This window comes from Malaclemys terrapin, chromosome 7 (assembly GCF_027887155.1).
Source record: "Malaclemys terrapin pileata isolate rMalTer1 chromosome 7, rMalTer1.hap1, whole genome shotgun sequence".
In the NCBI taxonomy this organism is placed as follows: Eukaryota; Metazoa; Chordata; order Testudines; family Emydidae; genus Malaclemys; species Malaclemys terrapin.
The window spans coordinates 105,802,138-105,825,544 of record NC_071511.1 but is presented as its reverse complement, the minus strand read 5'-3'; the positions used below and the strand labels follow the sequence as shown (position 1 = coordinate 105,825,544).

Here is a 23,407-nt window from a genome sequence, read left to right as displayed (position 1 = left end):
CGTCCATAACAGTCCCTTCAGAGAGCATGGGCCCTTTGACTCCAGTTCCACTGCTCACCGAATCATAGAAATTGTAGGTCTGGAAGGAACCTTGAGAAGCCATCACATCCAGCCCCCTGCACCCGGGCAGGACCAAGTAAACCTAAGCCATCCCTGTTTTTTAAAAAAGGGCTGGACAATCTCCAATTATGGAGATTCCACAACCTCCCTGGGAAGCCTGTTCCAGAGCTTAAATACCTTTATAGTTTGAAGGTTTCTAACCTAAACCTCCTTTGCTGCAGATTAAGACCATTACTTCTTATTCTACCTTCAGTGGACATGGAAAATAACTGATCACTGTCCGCTTTATAACAGCCCTTAACATAGTTGAAGACGGTTAATAGGTTCCCCCCCTTCAGCTGTCTTCTCTCAAGACTAAACTTGCTCAGTTTTTTTTAACCTTTCCTCATAGGTCAGGTTTTCTAAACCTTTTATCATTTTTGTTGCCTTCCTCTGGACTCTCTCCAATTTGTCTACATCTTTCCTAACATGTGGCGACCAGCATTGGACACAGTACTCCAGCGGAAGCCTCATCAGTGATGAATACAGTAGAACAATTACCTCCTGTGTCTTACATACAATATTTTTGTTAATACACCCCAGAATGATATTAGCATTTTTTGCAACCTCATCACATTGTTGACTCATATTCCATTTGTGATCCACTATAATCCCCAGATCCTTTTCAGCAGCACTATGACCTAGCCAGTTATTCCCCAGTTTGAGCTGTGCATTCGACTTTTCCTTCCTAAGTGAAGTACTTCGTACTTGTCTTTATTGAATTTCATCTTGTTGATTTCAGACCAATTTTCCAATTTATCATGGTCATTTTGAATTCTAATCCTGTCCTCCAAGTTGCCTGCAACCCTTCCCAGTGTGGTATCATCCACAAATGTTATAAGCATACGCTACTACATTATCATGATACACCCACTAATTGTCAATATGGAGTGGGGGTGAGAGGACTGAGATAAAGGAAGTGGTTTTGGGGCAACAGTTCAGATGTTGGGAAAAATCAAACCACTAACACTGTTATTTGGGATTGAGACTTATCTGCTAAGAGCAAAGTAGGCTCCCCTTTCTCCTGTCTGGTCAGAGATCAAGCGGACCCTCCACCTCTCTCCCACACCTTCCAAAGAGCAGGGCACGCTTAGAATCACAGTTCCCGGGACAGCCATTACTATCATTGCAAAGGGGCAAGGTTGTGGCCTCTGACCCTACTCTCCTTTGCACCAACAAGCTCAGATGGGCCAGCAGAAGGTGGTGAACTCTCTACGGTATCATGCTTTCTTCTGAGCCCCAAGAAGAATTCTGGAGGAGTCAGCTGGAATTCCTCCTCAGATTCTGGTTACACTGTGGCTCCTTCTCCTCCAATTCAGGTTGTGGCTTAAAGTAATAATCCAGCCCAGAGCAAGAAATCTGCAAGTAAAGTTTAGGGTCGTTGCCTTTATGACAAAATGATCATACGTGTGACAGAGTATATAAACCCCACACTGGAACTGAAGGGGTTAAGGAGCAAGCCTGGCCACAGGAGACTTTGCCTAGCCACACCTGCAGAGCAAGCTGCACCTTGATGTGATGCTTAAAAGGGAGGTAGGCAGTGCAGAAGGGGCCTGACAGGGCAGGGAGAGAGACCTTCTCTAAGAACTCCTGGGGAAGGGTGCTGCAGAAACCTTCCAGAGAGCAAGAACTTGCTTGCTGAGCCTGTTGTTGGCTGAACTATTATCTTTTCCTTTACTACTGTGAGGCAAACTATAAGACTTTGGAAAGACAGTGTGTGGTATGAAGTGGCCCAGGGAGGAAGCTACAAGACTGGTGCAAGACATTGGTACCTCTTAGAGGGCTCTGGGCTAGAGCCTGGTGGAGTGGGAGGACTCTGGCTTCCCTACCAACCCCTCTCACTAAGAGGGATATGAAAACTCTTGATTCTAAACTCTTCCTCCCTTCAGGAAGGAAGGAAAAAGGCAAAGACCCTTGGAAACCCCGAGGTTGGACTGGACACCCACATGGGTCAGTAGATGGATCCCATATCTTCCTTGGAACCCAATCATAGTGGGGAGAGATAAGACTGAGTGGTGACCTCACTGGAGGGTATGGTCATCTTCCATCAAAAGACAGACACTACAGGACATGATAGCAGCCTAGGGGAAAGATTAGAGTCATGGCAAACAGAGGCCTAACCTCTTAACCAGTAGGCAATGCCACCAGCAAACACCGTCCATCACAACATCATGTTGTGCTTCATTGACTTTGTGCTAGCATACTATTGTGCTTTGCCAAACCCAAAGAGATTTGGGGTCTGTTTTAAAATAGAGTTTGCAGGATGGCAGATATCCTGACAACAGTCTGCCCAGAGACAAAGTGCAGAAAAATAGGCTGCATGAAGCCTGAACCTCTCCTGGGGAAAATAACATTGTAGAAAAAACACTAAGACATACTGTTTAACTGTGCTTTTAGGAAGAGAAGTGAAAACTAATTTATCAAACTGAAACTACAATCTAAGAATTTTTTATATATAGATCAGCGAGAATATTTGGAAACTCTGACAGTGTGTATGTTATATGATACTTTGCTAAACTTACACTATGTAAATCATGTGTGCATGGATTGGTGTCATCTTTCATTTATATCTGATTTCTCATCCTAAAGATCTCCACTGTGTTTTAGAAACAAACAGATATATAAACTATACAGAAGGATCACATTATCCACCACCAAATGCCTCAAACATGGCAGCTGCAAATCTACCCTACACAACAATTTGTGGCCAAATACTACACCAAACTGAAAACACTGGGGGAATTCAAGAAAACAGATTGTACTGGCTTGAGGAGATCTTTGGCAAGGACAGCAGCATTAGCACTCTTATTTACTGTGGGGTGGGGGGGGAATAAAAAGATCATAGATTCTTTAAATGTGCACATTAGTTTTATATGACCTTAGTATTTTATGTCCTCCAGAAACAGCACCTATAGCATTAATAAGCACCCTGAATACAATGCTGGAGCAATGGATTAGTTATGACTATGTGGAATAAACACCAGCAACATGTCCTGAAGCACTCACCAGCAAGTGCATTTTGATGGTCTCCCCATCTATATATGATCCAGCTTGACTGTGTTTAGCTTACCAGAGCTGAAGGAATCATATCACAAGGTATTGTGGCTGTAGGCCAAGCAGGAATTTTTGACTTAGGTAGGCCCTGCAGGATAAGTCATTTAGGGTATGTGAGTCATTTTGAAAATGTACAGTAACTCCTCATTTAACGTTGTCCCACTTAACATTGTTTCAATGTTACGTCCCTGCTCAATTAGGGAACATGCTCGTTTAAAGGGGGGGAGGGATAGCTCAGTGGTTTGAGCATTGGCCTGCTAAACCCAGGGTTGTGAGTTCAATCCTTGAGGGGGCCACTTAGGGATCTGGGGCAAAATCAGTACTTGGTCCTGCTAGTGAAGGCAGGGGGCTGGACTCGATGACCTTTCAAGGTCCCTTCCAGTTCTAGGAGATGGGATATCTCCATTAAAAAAAAAAAAAAAAAAAAAAAAGTTGTGCAATGCTCCCTTATAACGTCGTTTGGCTGCCTGCTTCTAAGATTCTGTGGAAGAGCAGCGACTTTACAAGGGAGCATTGCACAAGTTCCGCTTCTCCGCCTCCTCCCCCACCCTCCAAGTGCTTCCCCCACCACCAAACAGCTGTTTGGCGGCACTTAGGACTTTCTGGGAGGGAGGGGCAGGAGCGGGGAAGTGCCATGTCTCTACTCCTCTCCCTCCCTCACAGAAAGTCCTAAGCACCGCCAAACAGCTGTTTAGCGGCGCTTAGGATTTTCCGTGAGGGAGGGGGAAGAGTGGAGACGTCGGGCTTCCCTGCTCCTCTCCCTCCCTCCCAGCACCTCGCACTTAGGACTTTCTGGGAGGTAGGGGCAGCTGCAGGGAAGCGTTGCATCTCCACTCCTCCGCCTCCCTCCCAAAAAGTCTTAAGTGCCTCCAAACAGCTGTTTGGCGGTGCTTAGGACTTTGGGGGGGAGGGATGTGGCATGCTCTGGAGAGGAGGTGGAGTGGGGGTGGGAAGAGGTGGGCCTGGAGTAGAGCGGGGACAGGGAGAGGCGGGCCTGGAGCATTCCCGGCAAAATCTGAACCTGTTCTCTGGGGAAGCTGCCGCTGCTGCTACAAAGGTGCTTCCTAGCGTCCTTTCCTGCAGTGGGCTGTGCCTGTGTGAGGTAAGCCAGAGGCACTTCCCAACCACAGTATAGTACTGTACTGTACAGTATACAGTATAATGCCTTTTGTCTGCCCCAAAAAAATTTCCTTGGAACCTAACCCCCAGCATTTACATTAAATCTTATGGGACAATTGGATTCGTTTAACATTGTTTCACTTAAAGTTGCATTTTTCAGGAACATACCTACAAAGTTAAGTGAGGAGTTACTGTATAATGCATGTTAGGTTACAAGTTCTCCACAGATTTGGTTCTAGACTTTTTTTAAAAAATTCTTCTAAGTAACTGCTACTCTTGGGGATGTCATCTGATTGGTATAAGAAACCAGATATAACTGGGGAAGTACAGGAAATTTCTGCCTTTTATAGAGTAACAAATATATTTCAATTTTGTAGGGAACCCACATGCTACAGTAATGGGTGCTCTAGAAAGGCATACATACCAGACGCTCCCATTAACTTCAGTTCAGCTGCTTAGGTGCTTAACACTTTTAAAAATCAGGCCAAATATTTAGATGTGTAAATATGGATTTAGGAGCCCAACTTGAAGTACCTACTCTTGAAAATATTTAATATACCCCTGATCACCATCACCAGATGATGTTCTTCCTGAAAACACCATCCTGGCCACCATGGATGTAGAAGCACTTTACACCAATATTCCACATGAGGATGGACTACAAGCTGTCAGGAACAGTATCCCTGATGAGGCCACAGCAAGCCTGGTGGCTGAGCTTTGTGACTTTGTCCTCACCCACAACCACTTCAGATTTGGGGACAACTTATACCTTCAAGTCAGTGGCACTGCTATGGGTACTCGCATGGCCCCACAGTATGCCAACATTTTTATGGCTGACTTAGAACAACGCTTCCTCAGCTCTCGTCCCCTAATGCCCCTCCTCTACTTGTGCTATATTGATGACATCTTCATCATATGGACCCACGGAAAGGAGGCCCTTGAAGAATTCCACCTGGACTTCAACAATTTCCACCCCACCATCAACCTCAGCCTGGACCAGTCCACACAAGAGATCCACTTCCTGGACACTACAATACAAATAATTGATGGTCACATAAACACCACCCTATACCGGAAACCTACTGACCGCTATACGTACCTACATGCCTCCAGCTTCCATCCAAGACACATCACACGATCCATTGTCTACAGCCAAGCCCTAAGATACAACCGAATTTGCTCCAACCCCTCAGACAGAGACAAACACCTACAAGATCTTTATCAAGCATTCGTAAAACTACAATACCCACCTGGGGAAGTGAGGAAACAGATTGACAGAGCTAGACGGGTACCCAGAAATCACCTACTGCAGGACAGGCCCCACAAGGACAATAACAGAACACCACTGGCCATCACATACAGCCCCCAGCTAAAACCTCTCCAGCGCATTATCCACGATCTACAACCTATCCTAGAAAATGATCCCTCACTCTCACAGACCTTGGGAGGCAGGCCAGTCCTCGCTTACAGACAACCCCCCAACCTGAAGCAAATACTCACCAGCAACTACACACCACACCACAGAAACATCAACCCAGGAACCTATCCCTGTAGCAAACCTCGTTGCCTACTCTGTCCCCATATCTACTCTGGAAACAGCATCACAGGACCCAACCACATCAGCCACACCATCAGGGGCTCATTCACCTGCACATCCACTAATGTCATATATGCCATCATGTGCCAGCAATGCCCCTCTGCCATGTACATTGGCCAAACCGGACAGTCCCTCCGCAAAAGAATAAATGGACACAAATCAGACATCAGGAATGGTAACATACATAAGCCAGTAAGTGAACACTTCAATCTCCCTGGTCATTCTATTACAGATTTAAAAGTCACCATCATTGAACAAAAAAACTTCAGAAACAGACTTCAAAGAGAAACAGCAGAACTAAAATTCATTTGCAAATTCAACACCATTAATCTGGGCTTGAATAGGGACTGGGAGTGGCTGGCTCACTACAGAAGCAGCTTTTCCTCTCCTGGAATTGACACCTCCTCATCTATTATTGGGAGTGGACTACATCCACCCTGATTGAATTGGCTCTGTCAACACTGGTTCTCCACTTGTGAAGTAACTCCCTGCTCTCCATGTGTCAGTATATAATGCCTGCATCTGTAACTTTCACTCTATGCATCCGAAGAAGTGAGGTTTTTACTCACGAAAGCTTATGCCCAAATAAATCTGTTAGTCTTTAAGGTGCCACCAGACTCCTTGTTGTTTTTGTAGATACAGACTAACACGGCTACCCCCTGATACTGATCACCATAGTATCTGAGCTATTCTCACAACACCCCAGTGAAGTAGGGAAGTTCTGTTTTCTCCAGATGTTGAAGAGAGGCAGAGAGAACATAAGTAACTTGCCAAAGGTCACAGAGAAAGTCTATGATAGAGGAAGGAACCGAATCCAGGTTTTTTTATGCTCCAGCTAGCACCCTAACTATTGATCATCCTTCCGCTCCTTGCCTTGTCTACGAAAAAATAATACCAAAAACAGGTGACAATCTATTTAATATACAATAGGTCATTGTTTGGTGGACCTTTTCTTGTACTTACAGGGGAATGGATTCAATCTCATAACAGGTGTTTATCTCCAAATACTGTACTATCATCCTTTCTGGTAAATCATACATAGGGAAAGTATTTGTGGTATGTGCTAATCAGGAGACTCCCTCTGTAAGGTCAAATATTTCAAATTACTTTGTAAAAGTAACCTGCTACAGCTGAATGCTGTATATCCTTCCAAGAATACCATCCCTGTACCCCACCAACTACAGTATAAAATCAAATTTCCCCAAACATTTACATGTGACAAATAATACTCTGATCATATTACCCAACTCTTTTCTAATGACAAAATCACAAGCTTGCAGGGTGAACAAAGCCACTGTCTGCCAGATCAGTACAGACCTTGACTGTCAGTGGGCTACCTTTTTAAGTCCACGGGACCTCCAACTCCTGCAGCTAGACTAGAAGAACTCTATTAGCACTGTACTCCTGGCACTAGTAGATTCCTAGTCAGTTTCACTCTGCAGGTGGCACTGATGGGAAAGCACTTGTTCTTAGAAGCCCAGCACTAATAGAATTCTGTTGCAGCTGCCAGCTGGTTCAAAGACAAATTTAAAAGAAGCAAAAAAGAGAGCTAAAAAAGAGAAATAAACAGAGGACAGTCATCAGAAAGTGAGTGAGGGGGAAACAAAGCAGAGGGTAGATGTAGAAATGAAAGACAGACTGACACAGAGGAAAAACAAATAGAGATGAGGAAAAAGACAAACTTGGAGAACAGTAAGTAGATACAAATAAGGAGAAAAACTATAAATGGTCAGGTGAGAGGTATACAGAAGAAGGATGCAGGAGGAGAGAATGGTACTTGGACAAGAACTTTTTTTTTTTCTTTACTTATTTTAGTACCCAACAAAATATTTATTCTGAAAATTATATCGGTTACCAAAGAGATATTGGAGAGCAACTAAATTTTCACTTTTGGCAGCCATTAGGCTCTCAAGTGCTGGTAACATTACACAGGAAATTTTTCTGTGTAAGGGAGGGAAGAAAAACAAGAATGGAGGAAGGAGAATAGGCTGGTGAAAAGATAAAATAAAATAAAAATCAGGGGAAGGGAAATTTGGAAGGATGAAAGGCAACCAGAACTTAAACATTTTCTATTCATTCCCAAATTCTGGACTCTAAAAAATTATGAAAAAGAGGAAAGGAGAAAAATATGGAGAGGAGGAAGTAGGGGACACCCCCCCCCAACAATCAATTGAAACCCTGATAAATAAACAAGCAGGGTGGCCATGAATCTTTCACCTCTCTGGAATTCAAGTTCTTCATTGACTGTGAACAAAGGGAAAATAATGACATGAGCAATCCACACAAACTAGAGCCAAGTTTTTAACTCCAAGATTCTGAATAGCTTAGTAAAAATGAACCAAAGCTACCATGCCCCCAACAGAAGTATGATGATTCATTATGATTCATGCTGGAGCATAAAACAACAAACAAAACAAACAAGGATTAGGAAACTAAAGAAGAATAGTCTTTTAAAAGCCTCAAAATTATGGTGCAAGTTTTTTTGTTGACTTCAAGTATGCTGCCTTTTGACAGAAGTAGTTCCCCATTCATTATAGTTATACTCACGACTTCTCTAACATTTCCTTTTGGTTTGGCTTGTCTCTCCTAGCCAAATACGTACAGAGACGTGGTGACATGCTGCTTAGAGCTGGGCCTAAAAACTTCAGCTGACAATTTAAATTGGATGCCAGCTGTTTCCTGTGCTGTTTGTTGTTAATTTATAAACCCTTCAATACTTCTGCATAATCAATAAAAATATAACAAATGAAAAGTTGGATGCCTCATGCAGAACTGACCTGGTTATGAATTTGGAGCTATTAGCAGTGATCTTTCCATGATGCACAGTTTAAGTCTATCCTACTGGACACACAGATATTTTCAGGCTTTTGTTTTGTTTTTTGTATCTTTGACAACCAAAGGTGAAATCCTGGCCCCAGTGAAGATTCTGGAAATTTTGCCACTGATTTCAAAGATGACAGTATTTCACCCAAAGTCTTGACAACACCTATCTACCAAGCCACAGTTTTATTATTTTCTTCTTCATCCAAAATTTGTTCTGTACTTTGAAATAGAAGAACTATCCCATTCCCCAACTCTGATCTCAAGCATCCATGTTGCTTTGGGATTTGTTTCCTTGCAGTTTCACTCTGTTTGAGCTTGCTAAAGGAGACTTCAGTTATAACAGCCCACAGTTACATTTTGTTCTATTTTAACTGAGCATAAGAGAGAACCCAGGATGTTTCTTACAGACATATAGTTTTTTTTCTCTTCTCTTAACTTCCTGTACTAAGGGAACTGGGGTTATTTAGTCTGCAGAAGAGAAGAGTGAGGGGGAATTTGATAGCAGCCTTCAACTACCTGAAGGGGGGTTCCAAAGAGGATGGAGCTTGGCTGTTCTCAGTGGTGGTAGATGACAGAACAAGGAGCAATGGTCTCAAGTTGCAGTGGGGAAGATCTATGTTGGATATTAGTAAACACTATTTCACTAGGACGGTGGTGAAGCACTGGAATGGTTACCTAGGGAGGTGGTGGAATCTCCATCCTTAAAGGTGTTTAAGGCCCGGCTTGACAAAGCCTTGGCTGGGATGATTTAGTTGGTGTTGGTCCTGCTTTGAACAGGAGATTGGACTAAATGACCTCCTAAGGTCTCTTCCAACCCTAATATTCTATGATTTCCCTGCGCCACTTTCTCCTATATACAAGCACTGCTTACAAAATGCATTCTATTTAAAGAAACTTTTTTACACTGTTCATGAATGTTACACTTCCAACAATTATTGGAACCTGAATATTACAGATGGATCCAAGCCTCAACATTTGGATCTGAAACTTCCTCAAAGTTTATAGGTGTTCAGAGCGAGGGTTTTTGGTTCAGCAATTACAGAGACATGAGCCATCTTTGATTTTGGCTCTGGTTGCATAATCAAACTGCTCCATAATTTGGAGATGGCATTGGAGTAGAGCTGGTCAGATGTGGGGAGAAAGAAAATCAGATAATGAATGATGAAAAATAATCAGGTGTCAATGTGAACAGCTCAGGGGAAGGCTTTGCTCAGTATGCAACAACAGTAAAAAAAGCAAACCACATATTAGTGTGTAAACAATGGGATGGAAAATGCTAAAAATGTAATCGTCAATATATAAACTGATGAAATGCCAAAAAATACTGTGTCCAGTCCTGGTCCTCTGGGTAAAATTTTCACAAGTGCCTAAAACATCTAGGTGCTTTTGAAATGTTTACACTCAATCTCTAAAAGGAGTTCAATAGAGATGGTTCAGAGATGGACAATTATTAGGAGCATGGAAAGACTTCCATATGGAGAGAGAATAAAAAGAGTAGGCCTGTTTACTTTAGAGAGGTGAGGATCAATAAGGGGCATGATAGGGTTATACAGAACAATGAATTGAGGAGAGAAGGACAATCATGTGCACCTATTCACCCCTTCTAATAATCCAATAACAATAGGATAATCACTGAAACTGAAAGGTAGTAAATTTAAAACTGACGAAAGGAGATGCTATTTTTTTTACATAATGCAGCATTATCCTATCAAACTCATTCCCACAAGATATCATTGAGGCCAAGAGCACAGTAGGATTCACAAATGGATTAGACATTTCTATGGGTAATGGGAACATCCACAGTTACATAAGGAAAAGGAACACAAATAAATCCTCATGCTTTAGGGCATAAGCCTGCCTCTAACTTAGAAGAAATAGGAAGAAACTCCCCCTTCATTGTCTACTAAGAGGTTTCTTGCACTTTCCTCTTGAGCTTTTGGCCCTAGTCACTGCCTGAGCAAAAACATTGGATTAGGTGGATCACCGTTCTGACCCAGTATGCAAATTCCTCTATTCCTATGAATAAAGGCGTGAAATTTGTTGAATAACGTATTTGATGAAAACTCAACCAACTACACATCTGAGCTTTGGATTCTGTCCATTTCTACTGTTATTAATCATTATAAGTGTTAGCAGTTTGGATTTCCCCAGATCTTTTCCCTGCTATAGGTTCCAAGTGCTATTAACAACAATGGTAGGTTTGGAAGAAGCACTTGAATTCAGGATTCTAATCACAAATAGAAGTGTAGGTGGCAGAGGTTTCATGTGAAACTCTGTCATTGTTCCAACTCCAGCTGATGATCCATAGGTGGAGGTAAGATTCAGAATATTTGGATGATTGTCTATATCATACTTGGCCTCTGAGCCCCTTGAGATTTGCAAATCACTACTTTTGATCCTTCTATCTCTGTTACTCTAATAAACAGTAATAGGAGTGCTGCATAGCTAATTGCCCATGTCATGCTGAAAATTCATCCCACAATTTACATTCAAGGTATTAAAAAGCCTTGAATTCCTTAGCAAGTGAGTGATTCCATGGTGATGAAATTGTGAAAAGCTGAGGTTCCGGGAATTTTGTAGTCAACCAAGTGTCCTGCGTGTGTGTGAAATTGTAGGCAATTATATTTGATCACTGCTGCAGAAGTTTTTGCTGAACATATTCAAATTTGCTATAGAAATTGGCCTGAAGTATTACAAAATTCCAGGGGCCCTGATTAAAGCAAATTGTGTCTACAATCTGTAGCGCTGCAGAAAAAGTCTTGAGTCCAGTGAGAGTTGTGCATGATTAGGAAATGTCAAGCATCAGAACAACAAGCAACAACAACAAATTAAAGAAATAAAATGTCTCAGAAAATATTACTTTTGAATTCCAAAGCAATCCAAAAGGGAGTAGCTAACAGGAGGGCAGAAAGGAAAAGAAAAGCATTACAAATAATAAAGCAGAACCCAATGTGACTAGCAGGCAAACTAGCACATTCAAAATCCAGACAGGTAGAAAACATCCAGGATCAAACCTTAATGATTTTGCAATGGTTGATAACCTGCCAAGCAAAACTGCAATCTGCCTGCAACAGGGTTCCCACCCTTTCCTAGCACAGCACAGACATGATAAGCTTTTGTCCAAACTCACTCCTTTTCCTTAGAGACAAATCTTGAGTAGTAAAGCCCTGGGGCAGAAGTGTATTTACAGACAGCTCAACCTAGACTGTAGCATGAACTTTGTCCCAGGTTAGTTATTCCCTGGGTTTATCCCTGCAGGAATTCCTGTTAATCACTCTGGCTCTTTCTTAACTACTTCTCTCTGTGAGTTGGAGGTCTCTTCCTTACCTTTTTAATCTCTCTGAGCTGGAGATAATGAGACCTACTCTGGTCTAACTGCCAGGATAAGTCAGCAAAATAGTTCTTCACTTCCACAAAGGCGCCAAAAGCTTGACATTCACAGTACTCTTTCCATAGACCGTATCTGCCTGTATACTCTCTGCACACACATTTATTGATGAGGAGTTTCTTGTGGCACTGAGTAATTTCTATGTTGTAGCCTTGCCAATAAACCCAGAATCAGCCAAATTCTGGAATCTCAGTCACAGAGAACAGAGTACCTCTCACAGGATCATTCCAAGCAGAGTGGATAGAGTGTAGCAAAAGAAAGGGGGGTATGGGAGCTTCTGGGTCCTCCTTCACATGAAGATGAAAAGGAGCGCAACATAGACTCTCCCAACAACTTAGAGTCTATGAAAGATATATGGGAAGGAAAGAGTGATGATGATGATGATGATGAAATCTTCCTTTGTAGTATCATGTTGCTAGTATAGGTGTGAATATGGCATTGCTAAGATGATGTAATTATAGAGGCACCAGTCATAAATCCATATTAAGGTTGAGTTTTGCCCTTGAAGCAAGGATTCAACTTCTCTGTTATGGATAAAGAATATAGTGTCTTCTCCCCAAATTTACACGACTTACTCTTTGAGTAGAGAATTAATTTTCTGAGATTTTACAGGTAAATCTGTTTCTGAGTTTAAATGAATTTTTAAATGGATCCTGTAAGAAATTTAGCACCTCGCCAGGCTTTTTATGTCCCTAATAATCTCAGTAATTGAAGTTATGACATCCAGATGATCTTACCTCTCTTCTGTAATGGTACCATAAGTAAATAATAAACTAATCTCATCAGTTTAACCTAATCTGGATCAACAAACACTGAACTATTGTACTTATATAGTTATTACATAGTGTCTCTACAGGGTAGAGTTTGGGTGCCCTAGCTGTACATTTCCATATGTTTAAATAAATTTAACCTTAACTTTGAATTATCTGTTGTAGAAATGCTTGTAGCTGGAATAATTAAAACATTCTTGGGGTTTTTTTAATCCTTAAATTGCTTATATGTACTCTCAACTTTAACTCCACTTTACTGTAGGGTTTTGTTTTGTTTTTTTGTTCTAGCATATTAGTATGAGAGTAACTCTATTAAGTTTATATGGCCCCTTCCCTATATTACTAGAGCACCTTTAGTCCACCATGCTATGAGATCATTTCTCTAGGTATATTATTTCAGTTTTTACCCATCCTGGCACAAAATGGCATTTTATTTAGCTAACAAAATACAACTGTATGTACACCAAATCTGAGTCTGAGAAAATAAGACACTGATAATATGACTACTCTGCGAATAACATGTGGCACTATCTACAGTAAATTTAATGAAGGATAATAAATAACATTTTTAAGTATGTAGATATCTCTTGCCTTTTCTCCCAAAGGCTTAAAAGTGCTTTACAAACTGTGTACACACAGCTCCTCTGAAGTGCATCCCCCTTTCGGGTGGCTGGAGGCAGCCACACAGGTAACCAGCCCTTTCAGCATGGGGAGTGGGGGGGGGGAGATATTAGTTTAGGAGAACAAGACAAACCTCTGTTCATAGGAGAAGTCCTGTGGGATAGTTAGAAAACATTGCTTGCAGGCAGACTGGTTTGTAAGCAGAAAGTTGCTGAAGAGAATGTTTTGGTTCAGATTACATTTTCTGTTTGGAGCCCATCTCTGTATTTATGTAGGGTTACCATACGTCCTCTTTTTCCCGGACATGTCCGGCTTTTCAGCAATCAAACCCCCATCCGGGGGGAATTGCTGAAAAGCCACACATGTCCGGGAAAATGGCCGGCACTTCCTCTCCCCCTGTGGCTCTGCTCCACTCCTCCTCTCTCAGATTTACAGAGCCAAGCTGCCCGAGCAAGCGCTACTGGCTTCAGGCAGCCTCCGGACCCCGAGCCCCCAGCCAGGCACTTCTCCTACCCGGCTCCAGCTGAGCTGCTCCCACGGTGCAAGGTCCGGTAACGCTGGCTCCTGCAGCTCTGCTCTGTAAGTCTGAGGGGGCGGAGCCGAGCAGCTCGTCTGGAGCTGGGGAAGGGACGTGTCCAGCCAGCTCTGGGTCCTGAGGTAGGGGAGGGCTGCCAGAAGCCAGCAGCTCGGCTCTTACAGTCTGAGCTGGGAGGAGCAGCTCAGCTGGAGCCCAGGTAGGAGAAGTGCCTGAAGCCGGGAGCACTAGGGCAGCTCGGCTCTTAAACAGAGCCGAAGAGTCAGGGAGCAGCAGCAGTCGCCAGAGCCTGCTCTAAGGTAAGCCAGGGATGCCAGCAAAGCTGGGAGTACCATGCGCCGCTGATTGCACAGGTGGGGGGCAGCGCTGGGGGAGCTGCTCCGGGGAGTCGCCAAAAAGCACTGACTGGTGGGGGAGGAAGGGAGGGCAGTGTGAAAAAGGCAGGAGTGTGCAGAGGGATCAGAGCTCTGGCTGCGATGGGCATCGGGCTGCCTTGCCTGCAAGTGGATCAGAGCTCCTGGGGCTGGGGTGTGCTGTATGGCACTCAGCTCCCCATTTGTGATGAGACACAGCAGTGTGGTGGATCACTGCGAAATACCTGCCCAATCAGAGCTGTGGGGGCAGGACTTGCAGGGGCTGGCTCCGACAGCTCCCATTGGAGCTTTTCCCAGCCAATGGGAGCCACTGAGCTTGCCTTGTGGCGGGCCCAGCACGTGGAGACCCTGGCTGCCCCTGGTCCTAGGAGCAAACACAATGCCAAAACGAAAGTGTAAATTCACTGCAGAACTAAAGACAAAGTTCCCATGTTTTCGAAGTGGTAGAGATGAATGGGAAGCTGAGTGCATGGTATGTAGACCTGGTACTTACATCTCTGTGAAAAATAAAGGTGCTAATGATTTACAAACTCATGTGGACTCAGACAAGCACAAAAAAGCAGTTCAAGGAGAGAGCTCATCAACAAAATTGACAGATTATTTTGTAAAACCAGGCAGCGAATCAGAGGATGCTGTTACTGCAGCAGAGGGTGCGTTTGCATTTCACACTGTTAAGCATCATAATAGCTTTAAGTCAATGGATTGCACATCTGTCTTGTTGAAGAAGACATTCCCTGATTCTGAAGTGGCACGGAAATTTTCAAGTGCTAGAACCAAGACAGAAGCAATTGTTATCTCCGTGCTTGCACCACATTCTGTTGATGTTGTTCTGAAAACATTTGAAGAAAATGACATAGCTTACTGTGGAGTTGCTACAGATGGAAGCAATCACGGTTCAGTGAAAATATTTCCAGTAATTATTCAGTATTTCAACTGGAAGAATGGCGGTTTGCAGTCAAGTTTGATTGAGGTCCAGAACACACCTAATGAGACTGCCGACACAATTGCTCATTACGTAAAAGAAACGCTTGAAAAAAATGGTTTGTTCGAGAAGTGTATTGCATTTACAGGTGACAACTGCAATACAATGTTTGGAGGACTCCGGCGTGATGACGATGGAAAGAACGTGTTTGCAAACTTAAAGAAGTTGTTGCAGAAGAGAACATTAATTGGTGTGGGTTGCCCAGCACACATTTTGAACAACTGTGTTCACCATGCAGCAGAAAGAATGAACATTGACATTGAGAACATTATTTTTAAAATTTACCAGTACTTTCATATCTACACTGTCCGAACTGAGCGACTGAAGGAGTACTGTGAGTTTGTTGATGTTGAATACAGAAAGCTGCTTTCTCATAGCAAGACACGATGGCTGTCATTATTTCCGGGCATTACAAGGCTGATACAGATGTTTCCAGCCTTGAAGTCATTCTTTCTGTCACAGGACAAACCACCCATAGTGCTTAAGACATTTTTTGAGTATGAATTAAGTGAGATTTACCTCTGGCACATGCATTCACTCATGAGTGTATTCCAAACTTACATCCAAGAAATCGAAAGGGAAAGCAATTCTGTTGTGGAAGTGCTGAACAGTTTGAACTCGGTTCAGACTATCCTTCTTGAACGCAAGACTCACAACTTTATGTCCCTGAAAGTTAAGGGACTACTGGCACAAAAGCGCATGGAAGGAATTGATGAAGAGTGTGACAAATTCTGTGCTGAAGTGAATAATATGTACAGCAGATGCTTAGAATATTTGGAGATGTGGCTTAGACCCCTTGAAGACTTCTCTTGTTTCAGGTGGATTACCCTGAGTGAGACCCGAATTGGAGTGATGTGGAACCTTGTATCAAGTACCTGACCGATAAGGGGATGCAAATTGATGACGTGAAGTGTTTTGATCAGTTCAGCAACCTGAAGAAGTTTACAGAAAGTTGCAACAGTGATGAAGAGTTCAGTAATTTGCTAGCACACCAGAAGTGGACCAAATATTTTGAGAAATCCAAAAACATTGAGTGTCATTCAGAACTGTTAAAGATTGCACAGTTTTTCTTTGCTATTCCTTCTCACAATGCAAATGTAGAGCGAATTTTTTCACTGATGCAAAGCCAGTGGACAAAGGAAAGGACCAACTTGAATGTTGAGTCGTTGAAAGGAATTCTACTTGTACAGTACAACTTCAGACAAACTTCTTGTAAAGACTTTCATGCCTTCTTAAAGAGCAATCAACCACTGCTGAGAAAAATGCGATCTGCAGAGAAGTATGCGTGGGCACATGAGGAGAAAGAAAACTGAAGAACTGGTGAAAGGAAAGGACTCACTACATATAAAGAATTACGTTTTAGAATTAAAGAATTAAATAGCTCAAAATGTCCGGGATTTTACCCGGCAGGGAGGAGAACTGGGTGCTCCAAGGCATCTGGGGAGCTGGGAAACAGAACAGTGTGAGCTGCGTGTCCTGACCGCTCCCAAAAACGGAGCGCTGGGGCAGATCCTCCACTGAGCAGCTTCATTAAAGTCATGGGAGTCTATACTAGTGGAGTGCCTGACTTTAGAATTGGTGCAGTTGTTTCGTGTGGCTGGGAGGGAGGAGGGGGAATGTGGGGTGCTCAGGGGAAGGGGTTGGAATGGGGGCAGGGAAGGGGCGGAGTTGGGCGGGGCCAGGGGCGGGGAAAGGGGTGGGGCGGGGGAGGGGAAGGGGCGGAGTTGGGGCGGGGCCAGGGCCCCGTGGAGTGTCCTCTTTTTTCAATGTTCAAATATGGTAACCCTAATTTATGGTCTCATCTGATAGGCCAGCTTGTCAAACTGCACAATACAGTACTTACCGTATCTATCTGAGGAAGATGAAGTGCTGTTTATACTGCCAGAGTCTGAACTTGTGACTCCAAGAAGTATCTCACATAATCCAAACCTGATGCCTTGATCACTGAGCTACAATCACTACCTAGTGCACACATGCCTATAGGTGCTGAGTATCTTCAACTCCTGTTGACTCCAATGGGAATTACATGCATTATTTAATATTCTTTCTGTGGTAGTAGTCAGAGGACAAAGCCAGGTCAGGGCTCATTGTTCTAAGTCCTGTACAGATTTACAGTACATTTCAGTTCCTGCCCCAAAGAACTCACCGCTGAGAGGACAAACAAGAAATAACAGATGGATGAGACAAACAAGCAGAAGAGGACAGAGTACCAAAACAACAGGGGTTTAGCACAGAGTTGTGTGCTCAACTCTTAACCAGTCAGTAGCAGTAATCTCAGCTCACCACCTGCCTAGTTATAATCAGACGGCAGTTTTCTGTATGTGCTAATGGCAGAGTTGAGTTTTAAGGCAGGCTTTGAAGGAGGATAAGATGATGAGCACCTAGCAGGGGTGCTCAGCACCTCATAGGATCAGCCTCAACATAAAAGCCTCACACACACACACACCAACTTATGCTGTACATGTTAAATATTTCCATACATCTACATATGTAAATTGTTTGCAGGAGCCAGAAACTGGAGGCATTTCTATGGCTGGAGGAGTTTCATAAAAGAAACTACAGCAACCCTCCTAAGTGTACTGGAGAAGCAATCAGCAGTCTGATATATCCACTCTGGCACTTAGTTTTTCCTTGCTTTCTTCTGCTTCACGCTAACCATTTGATTTCATATGGAAATAGGTATATGAAAAAGACATCCCCATACTGTCCAGAAAATACCAAATTAAAACTATAGTGCATGTTGCATTGTGCTGATTCAGTTCTGACTGTAGGAAGCGAAAGCGAACTGCCTTGCCAGTGGTTTCCCTAATTTTTTATTTCTTTTGCACTCAGAAAACATGTACTTTTTGTCCTGTTTTCAGTAAGTCATTACTATGTATTTTCAGTGCAGACTGCTTTCTGGGGCACATTTTAAATATTACATTTGGTTAATAAGTAACAATATAGTAGGTCAGAAACCATATGCCAATTGTTTACTTAAAGGTGTATAGTGCTTATAGGTGCTCAATTTCCTGAGTGCATCATGAGAATAAAAACAAATCAATAAATGTTGGCAATCATGAACAGCAAGTCAGTCTAATCTTGCCTACCTTTACCTGACAACAGAACTAATAGCCCCAGCTACATGCCCAAAACAAGGAAATCCATCAGACTCACCTATGGCACTATACATAACTATTATATAATATTATAATAAAGTAGAGCTGTCAAGCGATTTAAAAAATTAATCGTGATTAATCGCATGATTAAAAAAATAATCACGATTAATCACACTGTTAAACAATAATAGAATACCATTTATTTAAATATTTTGGATGCTTTCTACATTTTCAAATATATTGATTTCAATTACAACACAGAATACAAAGTGCACAGTGCTCATATTATGTTTATTTTTATTACAAATATTTGTGCTGTAAAAAACAAAAGAAATAGTATTTTTCAATTCACCTCATACAAGTACTGTAATACAATCTCTTTATTATGAAAATTGAACTTACAAATGTAGAATTATGTACAAAAAATAACTGTATTCAAAAATAAAACAATGTAAAACTTTAGAGCCTACATGTCCACTCAGTCCTACTTCTTGTTCAGCCAGTCACTCAGACAAAAAAGTTTGTCTACATGTGCAGGAGATAATGCTGCCCACTTCTTATTTACAATGTCACCTGAAAGTGAGCACAGGCGTTCATATGGCGCTGTTGTAGCCAGTGTCACAAGATAATTACGTGCCAGATGTGCTAAAGATTCATATGTCCCTTCATCTTCAACCATCATTCCAGAGAACATGCATCCATGCTGATGACTGGTTCCGCTCAATAATGATCCAAAGCAGTGCAGACCAACACATATTCATTTTCATCATCTAAGTCAGATGCCAAGCAAAAAAGTCAGATGCCAAGCAAAAGGTTGATTTTCTTTTTTTGTGGCTTGGGTTCTGCAGTTTCTGCATCAAAGTGTTGCTCTTTTAAGACTTCTGAAAGGACGCTCCACACCTCGTCCCTCTCAGAATTTGGAAGGCATTTCAGATTCTTAAACCTTGGGTCAAGTGCTGTAGCTATCTTTAGAAATCTCACATTGGTACCTGCTTTGTGTTTTGTCAAATCTGCAATGAAAATGTTCTTAAAGCGAACAACATGTGCTGGGTCACTATCCGAGACCGGTATAATATGAAATACATGGCTGAATTCAAGTAAAACAGAGCAGGAGACATACTATTCTCCCCCCAAGGAGTTCAGTCAAAATTTAATTAACGCATTATTTTTTTAAGTAGCAACATCAACATGGAAACATGTCCTCTGGAATGGTGGCCAAAGCATGAAGGAGCATACAAATGATTAGCATATCTAGCACATAAATACCTTGCAATGCCAGCTACAAAAGTGCCATGCAAACACCTGTTCTCACTTTCAGGTGACACTGTAAATAAGAAACCGGCAGCATTATCTCCCATAAATATAAGCAAACTTGTTTGTCTTAGCGATTGGCTGAATAAGAAGTAGGACTGAGTGGACTTGTAGGCACTAAAGTTTTACGTTGTTTTGTTTTTGAGTGCAGTTATGTAACAAAAAAAATCTACATTTGTAAGTTGCATTTTCACGATAAAGAGATTGCACTATAGTACTTGTATCAGGTGAACTGAAAAATACTATTTCTTCTATCATTTTTACAGTGCAAATAATTGTAATAAAAATAATATAAAGTGAGCACTGTATACTTTGTATTCTGTGTTATAAGTGAAATCAATATACTTAAATATAGAAAAACATCAAAAATATTTAATAAATTTCAATTGGTATTCTATTGTTTAACAGTTCGATTAAAACTGCAATTAATCATGATTAATTTGTTTAATCGTGATTAATTTTTTGAGTCAATCTTGTGAGTTAACTGCGATTAATCGACGGCCCTATAATAAAGTCTAAGCATCTAGCTCCCATTCAAGTACCTATCTTGGCCAGGGAGTGAAAGGAGACTAAAGAATCCTTCATAAAATGGATATGCTGCAGTGAGAATCATCATCAGCATACTAATTATAGGTATACTGTGAGTATTTTGGGCTATCATACACAATTAAATCTCCACAAGCATAGTTCTTGATGCAAGATGAGCAACTGACACTGGACGTCTCTGAATGAGCAGAGACTTTCTAGAGCAGCCTCATTCTCTTTTGCCTGGTCCCATAGGCATTTCAGTCATATCAAAGACTACTGAAATGGCTAATAAAATCAGCATGGATACTTGACCCTGTCTATCACCAGAAGTAGACCATTAAACAAAGATCTGAATTAAATCTCTATATTTCAACTAAAAATAGGATGAACCTACAGGCTCAGAGCTGTGGGTTCTACACATAATTCTGGTGATCTCCAGTGGGAGAGCTGCAGGATTGAATCCTATAGCAATTCAGGAAATACTTGATATCAAATTCCCCTGGTAAACTTCTTTACTCACATCATTATCCTTATTGATTTATTGCAAAAAATTTTAAACTATTCCTTTGTTTTATTTTAAAATTTTTAAACAAATTGAAGCAAAGAGAAATAAGGAACACTAGAAGACAAGGATGCAACAAATCAGCATGAATGGATAAAAATAATATAATAAAACTCAGCACTTAGCAAACAAGAGAATTATTTTCATGTAACAGATCAAAAATTAGAGAATTAGTCAAGCTGTTGTTTGCTATCTAATGCAAACACCATTACAAAAGCCAACCGGTGTTTCATACCATCTGCAAATGATACATTATCATCCAGCACTATGGTTTTATGATATTCATAGTATTGCTCTTCCATTTTGTTCTTGTCCTTTCAAAGGACACGGGAGAATGTTTCCACAATGTTAATGTTTTATCACTGCAACTATTGGCATGTTTACATTTCAACAGCAACAGCTCTATTATCACTGCTACCATACAGATCGAGGGTACCAAGAGTGTCTAGGGCTGTTTGTTATTGTTATCATGATACAGAGTTTCTCAATGATGAATTTTCACAATCTCCCATTGTAATGTTTATTGGTTAGTGCACAGAGAGTGTATGTGTTCCCCGGCCCTCTGCTGGATGGAATGGCACACCTCCTCAAGTGTATGTGATCAAATCTGCTCTAGTTACCTACCTGCAGTGTATATAAGCACCGGTATGCAAAGGGATAGGTTACAAGTGCATATGGAAACTTGCGTCTCTTTGCGCATCCAGGTCTGAGACAGAGCAATCTTAGCACCAGTCTACACCTAAAACTTAGGTTTACTTAGCTATATTACTCAGGGGTATGAAAAAGTCACACCCCATGAGACATAGCTAAGCCAGCCTCAACTTTCGTGTAGACACTGCTAGGTTGACAGAAGAATTCTTCCATTGACCTAGCTACCACTTCTGGAGTGAGTAGATTTACTACAGTGAGAGAAAAACCTCTTCCATCGCTATAGCAGGTGTTTACACTACAGCAGCAAAGCTGCAGTTGTGCTGCTGTAGTGCAACTATACCCTTAGTCACCATGCACCCCTGGGGGGTTTATTCAACCCCAAAGGGAAGGCTGTAGGCCTCCTCTCTGTATCCTTTCATGGACAAAGAAGCAAGTTTGTTTCAGAGGGATGGTGCAGTGTTACCACACCTCTGGGACTCTGGAGAGATCAGTGAGCGGCTGTACTCCCAAAGGCACCACTTTTCCCTGAGCTTTCCATGGGTCAATGTGGCTCCATATCATCACTAATGCAGGCAAACAGCTGCAGTCCACAATTTGATATAAGCCCTAGTACTAATACAGCTAATAGACTCTTTCGTTTAGCCCAAGTGATTGGAACCTGTGTTTCTGGCACAGAAGTTCCTGAGTTCCATTTCCACTAATAACTATGATGTCTTTTGCAGGCATGGAGTCATTACATTTCATTGGGGAGAGACACCAATTCTACCTGTGTTATAGTCCAGTGCTTAAAGTAGCTTGAGATGGTGTCATGGTGTTCTCTATGCTAAATGATGCACCCACACCAGTGTAAAGCAAGGCAAAGTTTGCATGCTTCATGTACTGAAAATTAATCTCTTTTACAAATAAAATAAATTAAGGTGAGTAGTGCTGTTCCACTGGTAGCACATCTCTACAATAAATCATGTGCTTCTTGTACCTTGTTACTGACACATCTAATATATTGTTCCATTTTTCTTTTTTGTACTTTAAAAAAAAAAGACATTCTGTAAACTCTAATTTAATCATAAACACTTTAAGGCATTTAAACTCAGAATTAAAAAACCCTGCTGCTCAAATTACCTTGCACAACAGCCACATAAGACAGTCAGTTATTTTCTGGTAAAACATGGGCCCTCTGCTACAATTCTTACTGATGTGAGTAACTCTGTTGAAGACAATAAGTCAACTTATGTGAACACTCCTATGAGTAAGAGTTGCAAGATCACACCCCATATTTGTGTAGCTCTGTCTGTCTACATATCCTTATTTTCATCACTTTTTGCATACAATTTACCTAGCAAATTGCCTTAGTACATTGCCTTAATACATGCAGATATCTGCTCTTTTCAACTCTTATAAATATGATTCTTCTGGACATGAAATAAAAAGATTGTTTTCTTCATTTTGACAGGTCTGGCAAAATACATCAAAAGCAGAATATGCACCAAAACAATCAATATTTTCACAAGACAAAGTTAATAACATTTTGGCCTCTCATCTTAGACACTGATTATTTCCAATTCTTTTTATTATGAAAAATTCTACTTAGTAAGTTGACTTGTGAGTTCTATTGGAATAATGTAAATACTATTTTAAATACTGAGATTTTTTTCATTGCTCAATCAAGACTATGGAAAACGTTGCAGTTGCAGTGGTGTTGACTAACAAATAAAAACTTTCTTCCTTATGCTAATGGAAACAGATTCCAAACACTGCTTCCCCACTGTTACGTGTTTTACATGCACAGCATCTGTCATTTCTTTACTTAGAAAAATAAAATTCATTACTAACTTTGCTTTCAACTAATTTATGCTACATCAGTATAGTTTATGTAATCTATAAGAATGTTACACTGT

At 41.5% G+C, this 23,407-nt stretch overlaps 1 protein-coding gene across 7 annotated transcripts in view; it reads right to left on the bottom strand.

The window, feature by feature from the left end:
* Positions 1 to 23,407, bottom strand: part of C7H10orf90 (chromosome 7 C10orf90 homolog) — a 189,540-nt gene that overhangs the window by 83,730 nt on the left and 82,403 nt on the right. Inside the window, exon 1 of one of the 7 annotated variants that reach the window (XM_054036148.1) lies at positions 17,206 to 17,286. The exons of the other annotated variants lie outside the window; for them this stretch is intronic. The gene's annotated coding sequence lies outside the window, so the exon portion shown is untranslated. Of the gene's footprint in view, positions 1 to 17,205; positions 17,287 to 23,407 lie in introns of those variants that run through there. 7 annotated transcript variants of the gene reach the window in all.